The sequence below is a fragment of the Hoplias malabaricus genome, chromosome 2 (assembly GCF_029633855.1).
Source record: "Hoplias malabaricus isolate fHopMal1 chromosome 2, fHopMal1.hap1, whole genome shotgun sequence".
NCBI classification, from domain to species: Eukaryota; Metazoa; Chordata; class Actinopteri; order Characiformes; family Erythrinidae; genus Hoplias; species Hoplias malabaricus.
In genome coordinates, this window is record NC_089801.1 from 60,007,307 (window position 1) to 60,026,884 (window position 19,578).

Below are 19,578 nucleotides of genomic sequence, written 5' to 3' on the forward strand. Positions count from 1 at the left end.
GGAAAAAGGGAGGGATCGAATGCCCACGATGTGCCTTCGCGGGCCCCTTGTTTGGCTAAGCTGTCTGCTTGATCATTGAATCTCCCGGGACTCGGGAGTGACCCTTCACTTTCTTCCAGTAGATCTGCAGGTCATGTGTGTCTACCAAGTGTTCGCATGCCGCGAAAAGCTCTTTGTGTTTAACTGGCTTTTTGTTTGACGTGGTGTAGTTGTTGGTTTTCCACAGTCTCAAGTGGCATGTGAAGCTTAGGCGCGCGTAGTTGGAGTCTGTGCAGATCACCAACGTTTTTACGCTTTTCTGGACTGCAGACTGGATTGTGATGAGAATTCCTGCTATTTCAGCATATTGGGAGGACTGAGCACCCAATTTGAAACTTAGGGGTTCGTGAGGCCATCCGTTTATTCCGATAATACCCACCCCTGCCATCAGGGTGTGTTCTCGGCGGAAGGAACAACCATCTACATACGCAGTGACAAGGTCTTTGCATGTGTTAGGATCGAAATAGTGGTGGTTAGCCACGGTGGGTAAGAGGGTTTCTGGAGATTGTGGCACTTGGGAAGGAATGTTTCCTTCGCATCGCCTGCAGGAAGCAAGGCCTGTGCCTAGGGGGCTCTTGTAGTTTTGCGCGTAACGCACCTCTAAGTCAAAGCTTTGGAGAGCCATTAGCCATGATGCTACTCGAGCGTTAGTTACTACACCCTCTCGAATTCGTTGGCTGTTTAGGAAAGTGACTGGTTGATGATGGGTTTCAACAATCACCTTCTGACCACCTAGGTAGTTGGAGAAATGTTTGACTGCCCACACTGTTGCTAGTAGTGCTTTTTCGCAGTCACTGTATTTGTTTTCGGCAGCCAGCATAGTTTTACTAGCATAGGCTATGACACGTTTGTCTCTGTCATGTAATTGATACAGACCGGAGCTGAGACAGTGGTTCGAGAACCCTACTTCTAGGTAGAATTCTTTGCTACTGTCAGGATAGGCAAGGTATGGAGCCGTGCACAGTTTCAATTTTAGTGCCTGCATGGCATGTTCCTGGGCTTCGCCCCAGGTGAACGGAGTGTCCTTTTTCAGGAGGTCATAAAGTGGACGAGCTAGGTCCGCGTAGTTCTCTATGAATTGTCGTGAGTAGTTGCATACTCCTAAGAAACTGCGGAGTTCTTTAAGATTGGTGGGTGCTGCGAGGTTTGTTACCCCTTGCACTCGACTCACTTGTGGTTCAACACCATCAGTGCTTACGAGCAGACCGACGTAATTCACTTTTGTTCTGCACCACTGACATTTGGAGAGTGATATTTTCGCACCTGCTGTTGTAAGCTGGTCAAGAACATGATCAATCTCGTCAATGTGTGCCTGTAGGGAGTGGTTACGCATGAATATGTCGTCCACATATATGAGGGTGCCTCGCTCGCGGGCATCAGGGCATGCTTTGTTTAAGAAAATATTGAACTCCGCGGGTGAGTTGGCATATCCAAAAGGGCACCGAGTGAATGTGTACTGTCGGTTTGCGAAAGTGAAAGCGAGCTTGTGTTGGTCTTCTGCTTGCACCGGGATGGTCCAGAAGCCAGAGGCTACATCGATGGTGGAAAAGTATTTAGCGTTTCGGACCGAGGGAAGTTCTTGTTCCAATTGTGTCATCGGCCATCGAGACAAGGGAACCTGTTGATTTAGTTTCCGATAGTCGATGATTAAAGGCCATTTACCATTTGGTTTTATGACGGGCCATAATGGTGCCGAATACGTGCTGTTACAGGGTCGAATTATGCCCTTTTCCAGCAAGTCATCAATGATTTCTTGTACCGGTTCATAGGATGCCAACGGAATTTTGTATTGGCGGACAAACGTGGGTGGTGCTCCTGGACGAGTGGGAATGCGTACTGAATGAATGTCAGTGAGACCACAGTCCGTTGAATCTTTGGAAAAAGATTTTTGATATTTAAGGAGCACTTCACAGAGTTTCTCACGTTCTTCTTTGCTTTGGAGGGCGTCGGCCTCCTTTAGAACTTGTTCGACTTGGATACGAAATTCGGAGTCAGATAGTTCTTTCGAAATACGTGGATTTGAAGGGAGGATTCCGGGGATGAATCTATGGAAAGAACCGTGATCGTCATTTGATTGTCGTCAGCGAGATCTATCCTGCAAATGGCGTCGTTACTCATGTCCAGAGCTGAGAAGAGAGCAACAGCTCATGTCGGATGAGTGTAGAACACCTTTGATTCTGCATGGTCAAGAAGCAGGTATTCAGGCATTGGTCCTATGATCGGAATTCGCAACTCGAAGTCATGGAATTTCGTACTGACTAACCAACCCAGAGGGGATGAGTGAGGGATCGTCAAGGGTTGAGTGGTTTCGTTCCGTACGAATAGATAGGTGGATCTTGCTCGCGTCTCCACCAAAGGTGTGGCTTCGAGGGTGAGGCCTAGTTCGAAGAACTGAGGTGACGGTTGGAAAAGTGCATGTGCGTGGCTCAAGTGTTGGCCAGGTCGCATGACTAAGCGGATGGGTACATTTGCGGTGTTCGCAGGTACCACCAGTGAACCTTGGTTAGTGACCTGACATACCTCGGGAATAGTTTGTCCTGAGCCTAGGTTGCTGAGATCAGAGGACCAGGTTTCCGTTGAAACATCAGTCAAAGACCACAGCACGCTATTGAGGGTGTCTACGTGGACGTCGAGGCGCACCAAGAAGTCACTTCCAATGTAAGCGTCGTGCGGCAAGTTAGGGACGACCAAGAAATAATGGGTGATTACCCTTTTGTTCCACTGGACGGTTAAAGCATAAATTCCATCAGTGGGTGACATTGCTTTTGATGCCAGGTTAAGAGAAAAGCGACAAGGACTGCTCACCAAAGGAATATTTGGTTGAGTGAGGCGCAGAGTGTTAAAGAGGGTTTGGCTTATGGCGGACTGGTCGGTCCATAGAGCCAGAACTGCATTGTCTACATGATGGTCCTGCATTGTGAGACCATTCACGATGGGAAGGCCGGGAGCGTCTGTTGTGGACGGCTGTGTGAAAGTGCACAGGAATGTGTTCCGTTGTTCTAACATGGCACTAGGGGGCCAGGGAGAGACTGCTGTCTCCGGCGTGGCTGCCATGGGCTCAGTTTCCTCTTCCTCGAAGTGAGGGATCTGACTTGGTGGATCTCCTATTGATTCAGGCCGGATTTCGAGACGGCAACACTGAGCTTCCCGGTGATGTGGGGTGCAGATGGGTAAAGGCTCACGCACTTGTGCCCAGATCTTTGACCTTTTGAAGTCAATCAGTGGTTCGAAGCGGTTAAGGAGATCTTTGCCGATGAGGAAGGGAATTGTTTCGAGCGGAGACACATGGACTGGATGCACTAAGGTCATTGGTCCAATGGCTAAGTGTATTAGTGCCATAGATTGGATAGTGAGGCCTGCATGTGAATACGGCTGAATTTTAAGAGAACAGTTTTGGAGCTGTATCCCGCGATTTTCACGCCGTGCAATGGCTCGAACCTGGTGGAACAAGGCGGAAGACATGAGCGTGACATCTGATGCAGTGTCCAACAGGGCCTCATGTACTAGCCTTCTTTCCACAATGGTGGACAAATAGAATTTGCGTGCAATCCCTTTCTCAGTTAAGTGTCCCATGAATTGTCGGACGGGTGTGTCGCCTTCAATGACTGAAGGGTCATTTGGCGTTAAACCTTCTTTACCGTCTAACTGAACAACCAAAACAGCACTGGAGGGTAGTTGCGAGTCACCCCCCTGTATCATTGGGTCTTCAGTGTTTGTTTGGGTCACGAGGAGATTGCACGGTGCGCTAGAAGACGGAGCTTCGCTTGTCACTTCTCCTACATAACTCTCTAACATTTCTGGGGTGTTAGAGGATGGCTTTGGGTTAGACCGCGAAGAGGTGATAGAGAGAACGTCAGGTTTTTTCTTTTTCTCTTTGCAAATTATTGCAAGCATTCGGCGGATGTCCTCTAACTCCTTAGAGCTGAGTTCCGTGCCTTTAAGCTTGTCTTTAGCGTGATTTTCTTTATTTTGATACCAGTATTTCTCTTTCTTTTCTCTATAGGAATCAGAAAGCTGGTTCGGAGCTGTTCGCTCATATCCCTTATGGGGATGTGATGGTTTTCCACGGCCCGCACCGCGGTTTTCTACAGGGTAATAGTCACGACCATACCCAGCCCTGTCCCGAGGGTTCCAGAAATCTTTGTCGTGATTTCTGTCTGGCCTGCGAGGAGGGTAGCGCTTGTATTGGTGTGAGGGCGGATGAGGTTTCGGGCCCTCACTAGTCCATGGAGTGGAGGAAGGATCCAGGGCGGATCTTTGTGGATCGGCCTGGGTGGCACCTTCTAACTCTAAACGTGGGGAGTTGGAGTCGACATTAAAGACTTGGGGTATTTCGGACCGCCTGTTGGGAATTTGTTGGGATTTTAGGAAACCTCTGAGTGCTAAATCGCGCAGCTGTCTGCTAGACAGGGTGCGAGGGCAAGCTGAGACTCCCAACTGATGACTGGTGTGGGGATGGAGGTTTTGGATAAATAGTGATTTGAAATTTAACTCTTCCTCCTTTCCGGAGTCATTTCTAGGTCCGAAGTACGCCTGTCTAAGTCGATTATAATATTGCTGAGGGGATTCCTGGTGTTGCTGTTTTATGTTCAAAGCAGTGGCCAGTCCGGTCTGTGACAGGTGATTGGAGAATTCGTCCTCCAAGGCTTGGCACAGCACATCATATCGCGCTTTTACATAGTCTGGCTGACGTTCAATGAAGTTGCTGACGTCTCGGTTGGAGGTCAGTTTAATCACATATAGTCTGTCATCTATGGTGATCCCGGGGAACCTTTGGAGGTAGAAGTCAATATCTTTTAGGTAGGAAAAGATATCATTAGAACCGTCAGGTTTGGGATCAAAGCGGGTTATATTACGCGCGATTTTATCTAGGTTCTTGTATGAGGGACCGTGAGAGGGTAAAGGTTGAGGGGACCAGACACTGGGTTGCAGTGCTCTGGGTCTAGCAGGGCGTTGTAAGGGACGGCTGACAGGAGACACAGGGGAAGGTGAAATACCCGTTGATACCAGAGGAGGTGCTGCAGCAGCTCTAAAGGTTACGGTCCCTGAGTCTGGTTCCTGATCCTCACTATCTTCCTGCTGGCCTTGTCTTTCTGTAGCGGCACTAGGTGGCACATCAGGTGTGACCTGGGGCAGTGTGTTCCCTTCAGCTATTTCGCTTTGAAGTTGACTTAACTCTGCCTCTACCTTTGCCTGCTGTCGCTGTGATACCTCGAGCTCACGTTCGCTGGCTCTGAGCTGTACTAAAGCGAGGATGGCTATTTGACCTAATGCCTCCGTTAGGGACTTGCCCTTGGCCATGTGGGTTAAGTGGTTCTCTACCCACTTAGCCACCATGTGGTCACGGCCGACCAGGGAGGTCTTCTGCACAGTCTCTGCGAATCCAGGCATCACATCACTGGTGATGCTGGTCAGAACAGAGAATGCCTCATCCCACAAACCTTCTACATATACTTCCGAGGGAAAGGTTCCTTCTGCCATGTTAGCTGTGTTTTAACTGCGAGGTGTAACTTACTTCTATTTAGTTAGGATTAATTCCGTTAATCCCTTTTCTAACTAAATCTGAACTAAATTCACCTGTACCGAGTGCTCTAAGAGCAACTGCTAGTATGTATGGTGTTAGAGTTCACTTGTGAATCTCTAAGGGAAGTCTGTTAGTAGGAGAGGGTGGAGTGAAAGTTGTTATGCGCAAGTGAATACAAGAAGAGAGAAAAAAAAAATTATTTTTTTTTTTTTTAAATTTCCAATAATTAAAATTTATAAAAATTTTGAATTAAAGAATTGTCGAAAAATTTGGATGAAGGAATTTTAATATTAAGTGAGGTTTATTACTAGATATAATTTCCAATTAAGGAATTATGAAAGTAAAAGAATTTTGAATTACAGAATTATTAAGAATAGCAAGATTAAAGGACTCTCTCTTTTAACTGCGTTTGTGATCTGGTATCAAGTTAAAGTGTCAATCTCTAATTACTGCACACTGTCTGCTGTAGTTGTATCAACTTATTATGCTTCCAAGCCTTTACTTGTAATTATTCAGATGTGCAGAGTTTAGAGACAGCCACTAGAGCTGTGATACCAGGTCTTATCAGTGTGAACTGGTCGACAATTTCAATTGCGATAGCAAGTTTTCTCCACCAGAGGGTACTGAAGGTAAGTCTGAATGGCAACAGCAAGCTTCAGTATTTAAGTTGAACTTAAATTGTAATACCAGACTAGGACACCAGAGGGCGACAAGCAAGTTACAATGCAATAGCAGCAATGGACACCAGTCGGCGCTGGTGGGAATCCCAATCAACACGGCACGAGCAGACACAATAACACAAATGGGAATTTCCATTGTAGCGGGAAGTTTCAACACTAGAGGGTGTTATCAAGTTAAAATCTAAGATGGGATAAAGATTTTAAATGCTCAGATACTCTATCAAAAAATAAAAATAAAAATTTTAAAAGGGGAACAGAGATTTTACACTAAGGTATTTTAAAAGAATTTCATCTGTAATGACAACTTTTAAACACCAGAGGGCTGCTAAACACTTATGTTGTCTCGGCGGACAACCTCCCAACCACTAGAGGGTGTACGGGAATCAAACGTCAAGGGTAGCACCGCTTGACCACAAGGAGGAGCACGGGAGGACACGCTTCAATGGACGCTAGTTATGAAGTATTTTTCCCTGCAATTACGCACTTATACCACAAGAGGGAATTTGTCTTCCTCTGTTTTGGGGGTGTTTTGAATTTCCCTCCTTAGTTTCAGCTCCGCCCCTTCAAAGGGGTTCATTCCTTTTCTGAATACGCGTTCAGTTTAACAGGAACAGCTGACAAGAGCAGATCGCTCTTCACACAAGCCGTATTTTCGGCTGTTTAATAACCTCCCAATCACCTAGCGCGCGATCTCGTTATTAACGCTGGTAGCGACCCAGTTTAAAACGAACGGGGGTATTCGGTTCGGTGGTTTCTCGCCGGGATTCGCGGCTGAGGGGTCGAACCGACGGCAAAGTCTTACAGCGGAATTTCGCGCAGTTCAGACGTGCCCAGGCCTCAATTTAATGCATGCAAAATGGCGCAGAGCCGCGCTCTTTCAAAAACAACCAAGCTTATTTTCTAACCGGTATATATCACAACAGTTTTTCAAAAGTAACAAACACAAGACGAAATTGCCCACATCAAGCTTTGAATCTCAATCGTTATTCAGCAACACAACAGCGGAAAGTATTTCATAAACCCAAGCTGAGATTGTTTCAGTGTTTTGCAGTTTGTACATTAAAAGCCTTTTTCCTGGCCTCGCGTGGGCGCCAAAAATAAATATATATAGGGTATATGTAGTGTATGTTGGTCATACACCGTGATACCTCTGTGAATATATATATATATTTTATAATTTGTTTTATAGCCTTGACCTTATTCAAACTCCTCCAATCTCTGATATTTGACTTAATGAAATTAATTAAGATTTATAATTGGCTTAAGCAATTAAAACATTAATAATTAGTTTGAGAATGAATAATAATCTTGCTAAATGAGTACTTCAGGATTTTCAGGAAAATAATGAACAAATCGCAAACACTGTGATTTCAAATAATGAGAGTTTTATTAATAAAGAGAAGATATTTAATTAACATAGCGTAGCCTTATAATCTCACGGTATCACAGCAGGGACAACCGATTTTGACCTTAAGGTGGGCTAGGCACTACTGTCTCGTGATTAAATTGTTGCTAACTAAGGTTAATAAATGGTAAATTATAAAGAGGGTTTATTTAGACATTAGCTCCTGGAAAAGGTGTTAAATACGCTAGCTTACTCGTTCACCGTTTCACCGAGCCGTCGCGTCCTGCTGTTTAATCTCCGTGTCCTGGGGTGTTCTCGTCGTTCCCACGTGGTGAGAGACAGGCCCGCTTATGGAGGATCTCTTTCCGGTTGAGTTGAAAACTTTCGATTCCAAGCTGAGCTGCGTCGATTGAGATTTCCCTTCTTTGGATTTTCACAGGCGTGGCTGGTTTCCACCGGAATGGAGCGGCTTTCTCAGAGTATTAGCTAGTCTCGTTGTTCAGTTTTCCAGGAGTAATGTCTTCAGGAATCAGCTTATAACGTTAATATATCTGCTATCGACTAATCAAAAGGTTGATATCTTATTCTGGCCACAAATAAGTTTCACCCGCTTTGATCACTCGTGAGATCACACTTCGATGGGTAATAAAACATAAACAAGATTAAAAGAAAAGAAGATATTCAAATTACTCGACGTATTAGTAAAACTTCATACTCTTAGCTAATTTCGAGACGTCTCTCGTAAGCTTTCAATGAAGTCTCTGAGGTTTTCCTTTGTTTCGTTGTCGGCGTGGAGAAGAAAGCGTTTCTTTGTAGTTTCAAAGTTTCTCGGATGTTCTCGCCGTTATTGTTGTCTTTTCTTCTCCGTGAACTGTTTCCTCTCGTCGGCTGAACTCTTCTCTTCTTGGCTGCTGAACTGATTCGAACTGGATACTCTGTGTTCTGCGTTGCTGCTCTGTGTTTTCAAGGCTGGCGCGGTCACGCCCTAACGGGAGGCGTCCTCTTTCTGATTGGACACAAATTCAGTCTCACGTGACTCTCGCGAGAGGGAGAGAGTAGAAGGGGGTTTGAGTCATTGGTTCACAGAGAAAGAATATGAATTTTGCGTATCGAAATTCTTATACCTGTTATCAACATATAACAATGGGTACACTGGACTATTAATATCAAACGCTTACATAAGGTTCCATCTTTACGTCCCATTTATGATGCTATGCTGGGAAAGAATATTAATTCGTTTTCTCCTATTCAGAGGTAGGATTTCTCTTCATGATAGAAACAATCCACAATATACAACATTTCATTAGGAGGTAGGCATTAATCTGAGGGTACAGAAAGTGACATTAATACATTTATTTATACACGAATAATTCAGAGTTCGACTATTTTCCGCTATGGTTTCGGCGACTCCGAGCGAGGCGTAGTTTCGCCAGTGTCCATTTGGGGTCGCTGTTGATCCATGTGTAGGTTGTCGCTTAGATGAGTCAATGGGGTTCAATTCGAGGTCACCCCTTTCTGAACATCTGTTGATTCCCGTGGAAGATAACGAGACATTGAGGTGCCACTTTGTCCCAAGCGGGATTATAACCCTTCCTTTTGTTTGAGGTCCATCCATCCATCCATCCATTATCCACCGCTTATCCGGGTCCGGGTCGCGGGGGAAGCAGTCGGAGCAAAGAACCCCAGACCTCCCTCTCCCCAGCCACCGACGCCAGCTCCTCCGGGGGTATACCGAGGCGTTCCCAGGCCAGTCGAGACATATAGTCTCTCCAGCGTGTTCTTGGTCTGCCCCGGGGCCTCCTCCCCGTTGGACATGCCCGGAACACCTCTCCAGGAAGGCGTCCAGGAGGCATCCGAACCAGATGCCCGAACCATCTCAACTGGCTCCTCTCGACGTGGAGGAGCAGCGGCTCCACTCCGAGTCTCTCCCGGATGTCCGAGCTCCTAACCCTGTCTCTAAGGGAGAGTCCAGACATCCTGCGGAGAAAACTCATTTCAGCCGCTTGTACCCGCGATCTCGTTCTTTCGGTCACTACCCAAAGCTCGTGACCATAGGTGAGGGTTGGGACGTAGATTGACCGGTAAATCGAGAGCTTTGCTTTTCTGCTCAGCTCTTTCTTCACCACAACGGACCGGTACAGAGCCCGCATTACTGCTGACGCTGCACCGATCCGCCTGTCAATCTCACGCTCCATCTTTCCCTCACTCGTGAACAAGACCCCGAGGTATTTAAACTCCTCCACTTGAGGCAGGATCTCACTTCCAACCTGGAGAGAGCACTCCACCCTTTTCCGACTGAGTACCATGGACTCGGACTTGGAGGTACTGATCCTCATCCCTACCGCTTCACACTCGGCTGCAAACTGGTCCAGCAAGAGCTGGAGGTCCCGGCTCGATGAAGCCAACAAGACCACATCATCTGCAAAAAGCAGACATGGGATCCTGAGACCACCAAACCGGACACCCTCCGCCACTTGGCTACGCCGAGAAATTCTGTCCATAAAAATTGTGAACAGAACCGGTGACAACGGGCAGCCCTGACGGAGTCCAACTCCGACTGGAAACCAGTCGGACTTACTGCTAGCCATACGAACCAGACTCCTGCTCTGTTTGTACAGGGACTGGATAGCTCGTAACAAAGAGCCCAGTACCCCATACTCCCTGAGCACCCCCCACAGAATACCCCGAGGGACACGGTCGAATGCCTTCTCCAGATCCACAAAACACATGTAGACTGGTTGAGCAAACTCCCATGCACCCTCCAGGATCCTAGCGAGGGTAAAGAGCTGGTCCTGTGTTCCACGACCGGGGCGGAATCCGCATTGTTCCTCCTGGATCCGAGGTTCAACTATCGGTCGGACTCTCTTCTCCAGTACCCCCGCATAGACCTTACCGGGGAGGCTGAGGAGTGTGATCCCCCTATAGTTGGAACACACCCTCCGATCCCCCTTTTTAAAAAGGGGAACCACCACCCCAGTCTGCCAGTCCAGAGGCACTGCCCCCGATGTCCACGCGATGTTGCAAAGACGTGTCAACCAGGACAGCCCCACAACATCCAGAGCCTTGAGGAACCCGGGGTGAACCTCATCCACCCCCGGGGCCCTACCGCCAAGGAGTTTCCCTACCACCTTGGCCACTTCAGCCCCAGTGATAGACGAGCCCCCCCCGGGGTCCCCAAGCTCTGCTTCCTCTGCGGAAGACGTGCCGGTGGGATTGAGAACATCCTCGAAGTATTCCTTCCACCGTCTGGTGACGTCCCCAGTCGAGGTCAACAGTTCCCCACCCCCACCATATACAGTGTTGGTGGAAAACTGCTTTCCCCTCCTGAGTCGCCTGACGGTTTGCCAGAAACTTCTCGGAGCCGACCGAAAGTCGTTTTCCATGTTCTCACCGAACTCCTCCCACACCCGAGTTTTTGCCTCAGCGACTGCCGAGGCTGCGAGCCGCTTGGCTCCTCGGTATCTGTCGTCTGCCTCCGGAGTCCCCTGAGCCAACCAGGCTCGATAGGACTCTTTCTTCAGCTTGACAGCCCCCCTCACCCGGGGTGTCCACCACCGAGTGCGGGGATTGCCACCCCGACAGGCACCGACAACCTTGCAGCCACAGCTCCGTTCAGCCGCCTCAACAATGGAGGTCCGGAACATGGCCCACTCGGACTCAATGTTACCAGCCTCCCCCGGGATGCAGTCGAAGCTCTGCCGGATGTGGGAGTTGAAGATCTTTCTGACAGGTTCCTCTGCCAAACGTTCCCAGCAAACCCTCAACACACGTTTGGGCCTGCCAGGTCTGTCCGGCATCCTCCCCCGCCATCTGATCCAACACACCACAAGGTAGTGATCAGTTGACAGCTCAGCGCCTCTCTTCACCCGAGTATCCAGAACATATGGCCGCAGGTCAGATGATACGACTATAAAATCGATCATCGAAATGCGGCCTAGGGTGTCCTGATGCCAGGTGTACTTGTGGACACCCTTATGTTCGAACATGGTGTTCGTAATGGACAAACTGTGACGAGCACAGAAATCCAATAACTGAACACCACTCGGGTTCAGATCAGCGGGGCCGTTCCTCCCAATCACGCCCCTCCAGGTCTCACTGTCATTACCCACGTGAGCATTGAAGTCCCCCAGCAGAACAATGGAGTCCCCAGAATGAGTGTTCTCCAGCACTCCCTCTAGGGTCCCCAAGAAGGCATGGTACTCTGAACTGCTGTTCGGTGCATAAGCACAAACAACAGTCAGAGCCCTTTCCCCAACCCGAAGGCGCAGGGAAATTACCCTCTCGTCCACTGGGGTAAACCCCAACGTACAGGCGCTAAGCCGGGGGGCTATGAGTAAGCCCACACCTGCCTTACGCCTCTCACCCTGGGCAACTCCAGAGTGAAAGAGCATCCAGCCCCTCTCGAGGAGATTGGTTCCAGAGCCCATACTGTGTGTCGAGGTGAGCCCAACTATATCTAGTCGGTACCTCTCAACCTCGCGCACCAGCTCAGGCTCTTTTCCCACCAGAGAGGTTACGTTCCATGTTCCAAAAGCCAGTTTCAGTAACTGAGGATCGGAACGCCAGGGCCCCCGACCCCGACCACCACCCGATCCACAATGCACCAGACCCGGATTACTACCTCTCCCACAGGTGGTGGGCCCATGGGAGAGTGGACCCATGTATCCCCTTCGGGCTAAGCCCGGCCGGACTCCATAGGTGAAAGTCCGGCCACCAGGCGCTCGCCAAGGAGCCCCTCCCCCAGGCCTGGCTCCAGGGTGAGGCCCCGGTAACCCTGCTCCGGGCAAGGGAGGCTGTGTCCTCGTTGTCTTTTTCATCTGTGTCTTTATGGATCACTCTTTGTCTGGCCCATCACCTAGGACCAATTTGCCTTGGGAGACCCTACCAGGGGCTATTGCCCCCGACAACATAGCTCCTAGGCTCACGCAGGCACGCAAACCCCTCCACCACGTTAAGGTGGTGATCCAAGGAGGAGTCTCTTAAAAGCATTATAAAAATTGGTTATCTCGACAGTTCCTGTTAGTTAAAAGAGAGAAGGGGGGTGTTGGGGCCATGTGTTACTTTAAAGGGTTCTTTGATGTTTTAGCTTATGTGTGTGCGTGTGTGTGGAGCTTTGCAACCCCGCGGGCACAAACAATCATGTGGAATGTTGGATGTTGTCACAGACGAAAGGTCCTATTCAGACTGGAAAAGTTTAATTCAAAACTTTTCATTTCTTCATTTCGATCTGGTATTTGGTCTATACTCCACTACATCTTCATCATGTCCAAAAACCTAAACCAGAACCTCTTCGACAGGTAACCTCTTGGTCAGTCTCCTCATTGTGCTCATATTAAAAGGAGTGCAATGCGAACATCAAGCTATATATATATATATATGAGGTCTGTGTGAAGATGATACACTGACTCGTCTGGAAGGTGTGTTTCATGTGGGGGACAGGCACAAAGGCATGGGAAAGAGATGTGTCCCCGCAAAAGACATTGTTCAGTCTGAAATGTTTGAGCGAGTGAGTTGGGGTGGTGTATATGGGGATGTTTTCTGTCTGATGGATGAATATAGTCTGGATACCCATTCATTTCTTATGGCGGTCACTTTTGACTAAATACTCATAAAAGTGATGATCACCTCTTTCATTGAATTTTATGTTCAGGTGCATAGTGTGGAGGATATCATAAGGCCTTGAGGCAATCAGATGTAAAACACGATATTTAAGAGTGTTTTAAGTTGTAAATCCGTCAGGTTTGACCTGAACACGACAGAAGGGTTAAGCTCTTGCTTTCGCAAAAACAAAAGCTGTGACCATATTTTTAAGAATATGATTCATACCACAAATAATTTCTGAACTCACAGCACAGAGAGGAAATATCGGTTCTCATTCCAAACTTTGTGGACAGAGCAAGGCTTTATACATTTTGGAATACAAATCACCTTTAAAATGTTGAATTATTATAATCATACAAGATAAGCTTCACATAGGGCCTACAACACTCTTCCTACCTAAAGTTCCATGTGAACTTTAAATGCTACATCACAACAGCACCTCTACAGTGAATTCCCCCATGTAATCTGTGCTCTCCTTATCAACAACTACTGACTAAACCTTTTAGCTGTTTTTGATAACTCCTTCACTGCTGCCCATAGTTTCCGGCCCCTGATGCTGAACTCTGAACTGATCTCCATCAGTCTTACGTGTTAGTTCTGTGGTTTTTTTTCTCCTTAAAATCACAGCATGTACTTTGTCAGTGCCTCACCTTGTCCTCTGGATGGTGACCTCAGTGAGCTCATCTGAACTCCACCTGTCCACGCCACACCAGTATTGTCCAGTGTTTTCCACATTCAGATCCCTGATGGTCACAGTATAGTCCATCTTGTCTCTCTTCATCCTCATCCACAGTGAACCCATGTTTTTCACAATCTACACCTTTTCTCTGCCTTTGCTGAAGTATTTGGGGTGTTTCTCAGACCCTCTGTCATCTGGACAGTTGATAGACACATTTCCTCATAATGGTGCTTTCACTCTGAGTCCAGGAGACACTGCACAGAAAAAGACTGGAAGGAAGAGAGAAAATCATTAGAGAAATAAAAAGAACAAGTTCGGTGGATATCATGATGCAGGGTAGATTTTAACAAAAAAGTTTTGGTCAAAGCTATGTTTGGCTTTATGTAAATCTCAAGAAATTGCCTTGAAATAATTGGAAGGGTTCTGTCACTAAACAGAGATACTCATACAACCAGACTCGGAGAATACAAACACCCTTGTCAAATGCAAGAAACGAATGGAGAGCAAAAGGTAGCACTCACCTGCAAGAAGTGTCCATGCCACAGCAGTGATGTTTATGCTATCACCTGCAGACAGAACATTACATAAAGTTCAGTAATTTTGAGTTGGTGACTTGCTTTAGTTGACTGTATCTACAGCAGTCATGTGTTGTGTATATGACAATATAGGAAATAGAATATATAATATAGGAATGAAGGCAAAGAGTGTGAGTGTTGATTGGGGTGAGAGGGTGAGTGAGTGGGTGAGCAGATTGAACACATCTTTCATGACCCTTAAAGTCTGAACAAAGGTGCTGTACAATGTTAAAGGATGTCCAACATTTCAGCAGTAGTCTGAGGGTCCAGCTGTGAATCTTACATCAGAAATAAAATTAATCTTGGATCCAGCCTGGTCTTAAGACAAATCTAACGAAAAGACAAAGTGGACAGTGATGCCTGAGCTACTTGTGCAGCAATAATGGCAGGTAAACATTTCCAGGAGCTGTTGATCAGCCATGAACATGATGTTGGATCTTTTTAGCCCATTCCTCCCTACAGAACAGCTTCATATATGGCATGTGGTGAGTGTCCTCACATGGACCCAGTTCTATTGTGAGCCACAAGTTTCTTCAGGATTATAAGGTGAGGACCTTGAATCTTCATTCACTCATCTTTAACCATTATATATATATATATATATATATATATATATATATATATATATATATATACACACACACTGTAGGTGTCTGCATATTGACACATGTTTCAGTTGAGGGTGGACCCAGGTTCCAAAAAAAGTCCCAAAGGAAGAAAGATTTTGAATACCTCTGGTCTAGAGCCTGGTATCACTGTGTTCAGAGCAGGAACACACCCTGAACAGGACGGAATTTCACCAATCCTGATATTAATTACCTCTCCTGATATTTACCTTTACATTGCACTGGTAATATGTAATGTAGCATGAACAGGGGTGGGGGGGGGGGGGGGTTGAACCAGGAACCCTTTACGTAAGAGCAGAATGTTAACTACAAACAAGTTGTTTGTTAATGGACACAAGTTCAGAACAAACTTAACTAAAGATTAACAAAAAGGTACCACTAAGGTGTTGGTGTGGACCAAGAGAGAGAAAAAGACATTAGAACTGATGAACTCCTGACTTAGAGGCTAGTGAAATCCCACTCTACCACCAGAGCAGTGTGACACAGGACTAAACACGGAAACCAAGTGTAGCGTATTACTAGAAAATAGTAATGACTTAGCTAGTTTCCAATATTTAAATACCAGCGCTAAATACCAAAGGTAAGTATCTGGGGTTAATTAATAAGAAATATAAAATAATACTGTGAACCAATCAGAAAAACCTAGGATCGTCTACGGAGCCAAGGACAACACCACGCAAGAGATGACACTGCACCACTGCTCTGAGATTTGGATGTTAGGGAAAGCCTCCTTTTAATGAAAGGTAAGTAAAATATTATAAAATCAAATAAAACAGGCAGGATATTCAATATGAATAATATGTCTTATATTACTGTTATTACTTTATATTACTTTATACATATACAGATTACTGTATATGTATCAATATTTATCTACTACTACTACTACCCGGGTAGGAAAATATGTATATCAATAAGAAAAGAAAAAAAATTATATATCAATATCAAAATATCCCTTTCTTTGGTTTAAATCACCAGATACCAAAAATAAAATAAATTAACAAATACTTCCTAATTAGATTTTGTATATGCACACATTAAATTCAGTCACAATCAATACAGTGTATATCAAATTATATGACAATAGTATAAGGTTTCCCTTTTTTCCTGTGTGTATATATGAGTAATTAATGTCGGTTTTTTCACAGGTGGCAGTTGGAATTGAGTATGTGCAAAAGGTCCAGTCTGTGGAAAAGTACGTGTTTCTCCTACAGCTCTGGAGAGGAGTGAAAGTTCAGCAACACTGAAAAGAAGGGGGTTTCACAGAGCAGAGTTGCACTTGTGGACAGCTTCCAGGGTCGGAATCCAGGGAGGCTCGCCATCACACGTAGAAAAGGGGGGTCCAATTTTAAATCTATCCAAACACCTGATCTATAATAGGTCAACACAATAATTCACATTCAACTACACATACTCACAACATCTGTACCTTCTTTACCAATTAATCGAACATATTTACAGCATTTGGGATTTATGTACAGAGAAAATAAAGATAAATGCACTGCTTTGCACACAAGGGGTTAAATTCTCGCAACGCGCGAATTTGTGGGGCGCTTATCGCGGGCTCACAAAGGACAGCCTGTGTTTACACGACTGAAAAATCCCCAATAAACACAAAACTGCACACTCCCAGCCTCTACAAATCCAACTCTTAAGCTTTGTCTCATTCATATGGGATATAGCTACATAATTTTAAATGGTTATATTGGCACGTTTAAGCACAGGCATCACCATAATCCCAATGAAAATACATGGTTAGCTTAGCATAGTCGGCTAGCGCCGTAATTACTACATTAACCCACTCCGGTAAAGTTGGTTTCATATTCGCATATTCAGATTTCTTTCTTCAATAGCTCTCAAACGGTGCATGCAAATGACTTAATACTTGCAAAGTATTGTTTTTGGGATGCAAGACAAGCAACTACAACTCAGTTTATGTCAGAAATGTTTGCCATTTAAAAAACACGAAATATATTGTTTTCTATGGGCTGCCGCAATCTCCGCGAGAGCTAAGGGACCGTTTACAAACTACACTACACAGTAAAAACGAAGGTGACGAACCTCACACATGATGTATGCTACATCTCCTACCTTGATAAATTTAACCATTGCTGGCCCGTGGTGATAAATATTTCATTATAAATTTCAATAGCTTTTGAACCTTTGATGATATTGTTTCTAAACCAGTTGTATTTGATCAAGTGCCACCCACATGATGTACTACACCTGTTATTTTCGTCAATTTAACAATTAATGGCCCATGATGATGCATTTTTGAGAATAAATTTCAATAGCTTTTGAATGTTTAATGAAATTGCTCAGAAAGAACATGTAGCTGTTTGAATGAAGTAATGGTGGGGTAGGCAATAATTTGAGCAGCTTTTTTAACAGGTTTTAAAATATTTTTATTGACCAATTATCAATATTTTGCAGAATGTAAGTATATACACACAAAACAACAGCAACAGTTATAATCCAAAAAAATTACTTTCAATGTAAAAATTAAGTTGTCTGACTCATGAGAGACATAACTTTTGCCAGAGGTGTACATACAGTAGGTGTATGCAAAATGTTGGTGTATCCACAGGATACATTTAAAGAAAGCTGGAGCAGACATTCCCAGAAACAGAGACTGTTTGTCTATAAAGGGCCATTGTGGATCTAAGACATTGTCCAAGAGAAGTAGCAACACATCTCATGTTATGCATTACATAAGGTAGTCTATGTTTCTGGGAATATCTGCTCCAGCTTTCTTTAAATGTATCCTGTGGATACACCAACATTTTGCATACACCTACTGTATGTATACCTCTGGCAAAAGTTATATATAACTTAGAGACCTGAGGAAAAACACATTTTATACAAAGATGACCCAAAGACTCAGAAAGAATAAGAGGGAAATGGATTAATTAAAAGACTCCACAGGAAAGAACCTGCTTGTGTGGTACTCTTGAAAAGAGAAATCCCAAGACTGAGCACTGAAGTGTGTCTTGGCCTCCCTTAAGTAGGAGAGGAACAGGTGCTGCTGATTTTTCCTAATAAAGGTGTGGTGGCTCCATATCTCCCTCTGTTGGCTCGGGGTGGCCTAGTGGGCAACAAGGCACCTGTCTGAACATTTACAGTATAATTCAGAATGAATTGTTCCATTTGTAATGGCAAGCTCTCAACAAGGCAGGCCCCAGTCATGACACCACCACCACCACCATGTTTCACATGTGCCATAATGTTTTATGGTGGAAAGTACTGTTACTTCCTCTGAACTAAAAAAATCAAGTTCTCATCTGTCAAATATTTTTCCAACTGATTTCTGGCTTGTCCATTTCAGCCTTAAACTTGGGTTACACTAAATGATTATCAGCCCAAAGTTAACCCTGGTTTCCTGTTGAAGGCTGAGTCTGTGGAGTCCTACTACAGACTTAGATTTTTTTTACCTTCAAATTGTGTTTCAGACCAGTCACAGCATATCAAACATGTTTGATATTTTTCAACACGGATCTGGATGTAGTCGCTCACCAACTCAAATCTCAACGAGTCCTGTCAACTGCCAATAAGAACAGAGCACAGAAAGTAAACACAGGCATGTGCACTGGAGCTCTAAATGACATTACATAGTTCTGGATGCACATGTCCCCAAATAAGTTTTACCTGTAACAAAGAACAGTGAGCCACAAAACACACTGTTAGCTTTTATTCCCAGTCTGTTCATAATCTGTCCAAACATTAAAAGTTGTGTTGTGTCTCCAAGCCTTTAGCCAACTCTAGACAGGCAGCAATGTTCCGATTGGAAAACAGTGGTCCTTTCCTTGCAGCAATGTCATCTTCTCAAAAATGTGAAAAATACCTTTATTTGCTCAGAAGATGCAATTTTTCGTAGTGGCCTTGACGCCCTGGAGAACCCAAAGTTTTTTGACCATTTGCAATTCTTTGATTCTTCACAAAGAGAAAAGATATCAAAGTAGATGTGAGGACACAATTGTCAGGATTGAAAATCAGGTTAATTACAGTAAAATTGTTGATCATTATCATAAAAAATAAACATAAATGTAAATACATAAACCTAAATGTGTGTTATTGTCTGAGTACAACGTTCGATAAAATGTGTACACACACACACACACATATATACACTAGTGAACACACTCATGTGTAGCGGTGGGCAGCGTCCCCAGCACCCAGTGAGTGATTTGGAGGTTAGGTACCTTGCCCAAGGGCACCTCAGCCATGGATTGATCTCACAGGCTACACTTTGCCTGAATGTCAAATCAAGTAAAACATGAGTACAATCATATGCCTTTAATGAGTGCTGAATTAATCTGACTTTAAAGCTTTAATTCAGAAGGACCACATATATTCATAACCTTTAAAAGACTAATAAAAAAACTGAACTGTAAATAATATACATTCTGATAGATATTTAATTACAGTCTTCTGAATGTATCACACTGGACAAAATATGGATTTGCAATTATGAAGTAATTCTAGCAACAAAATATTTTGTTGTTTCATTTT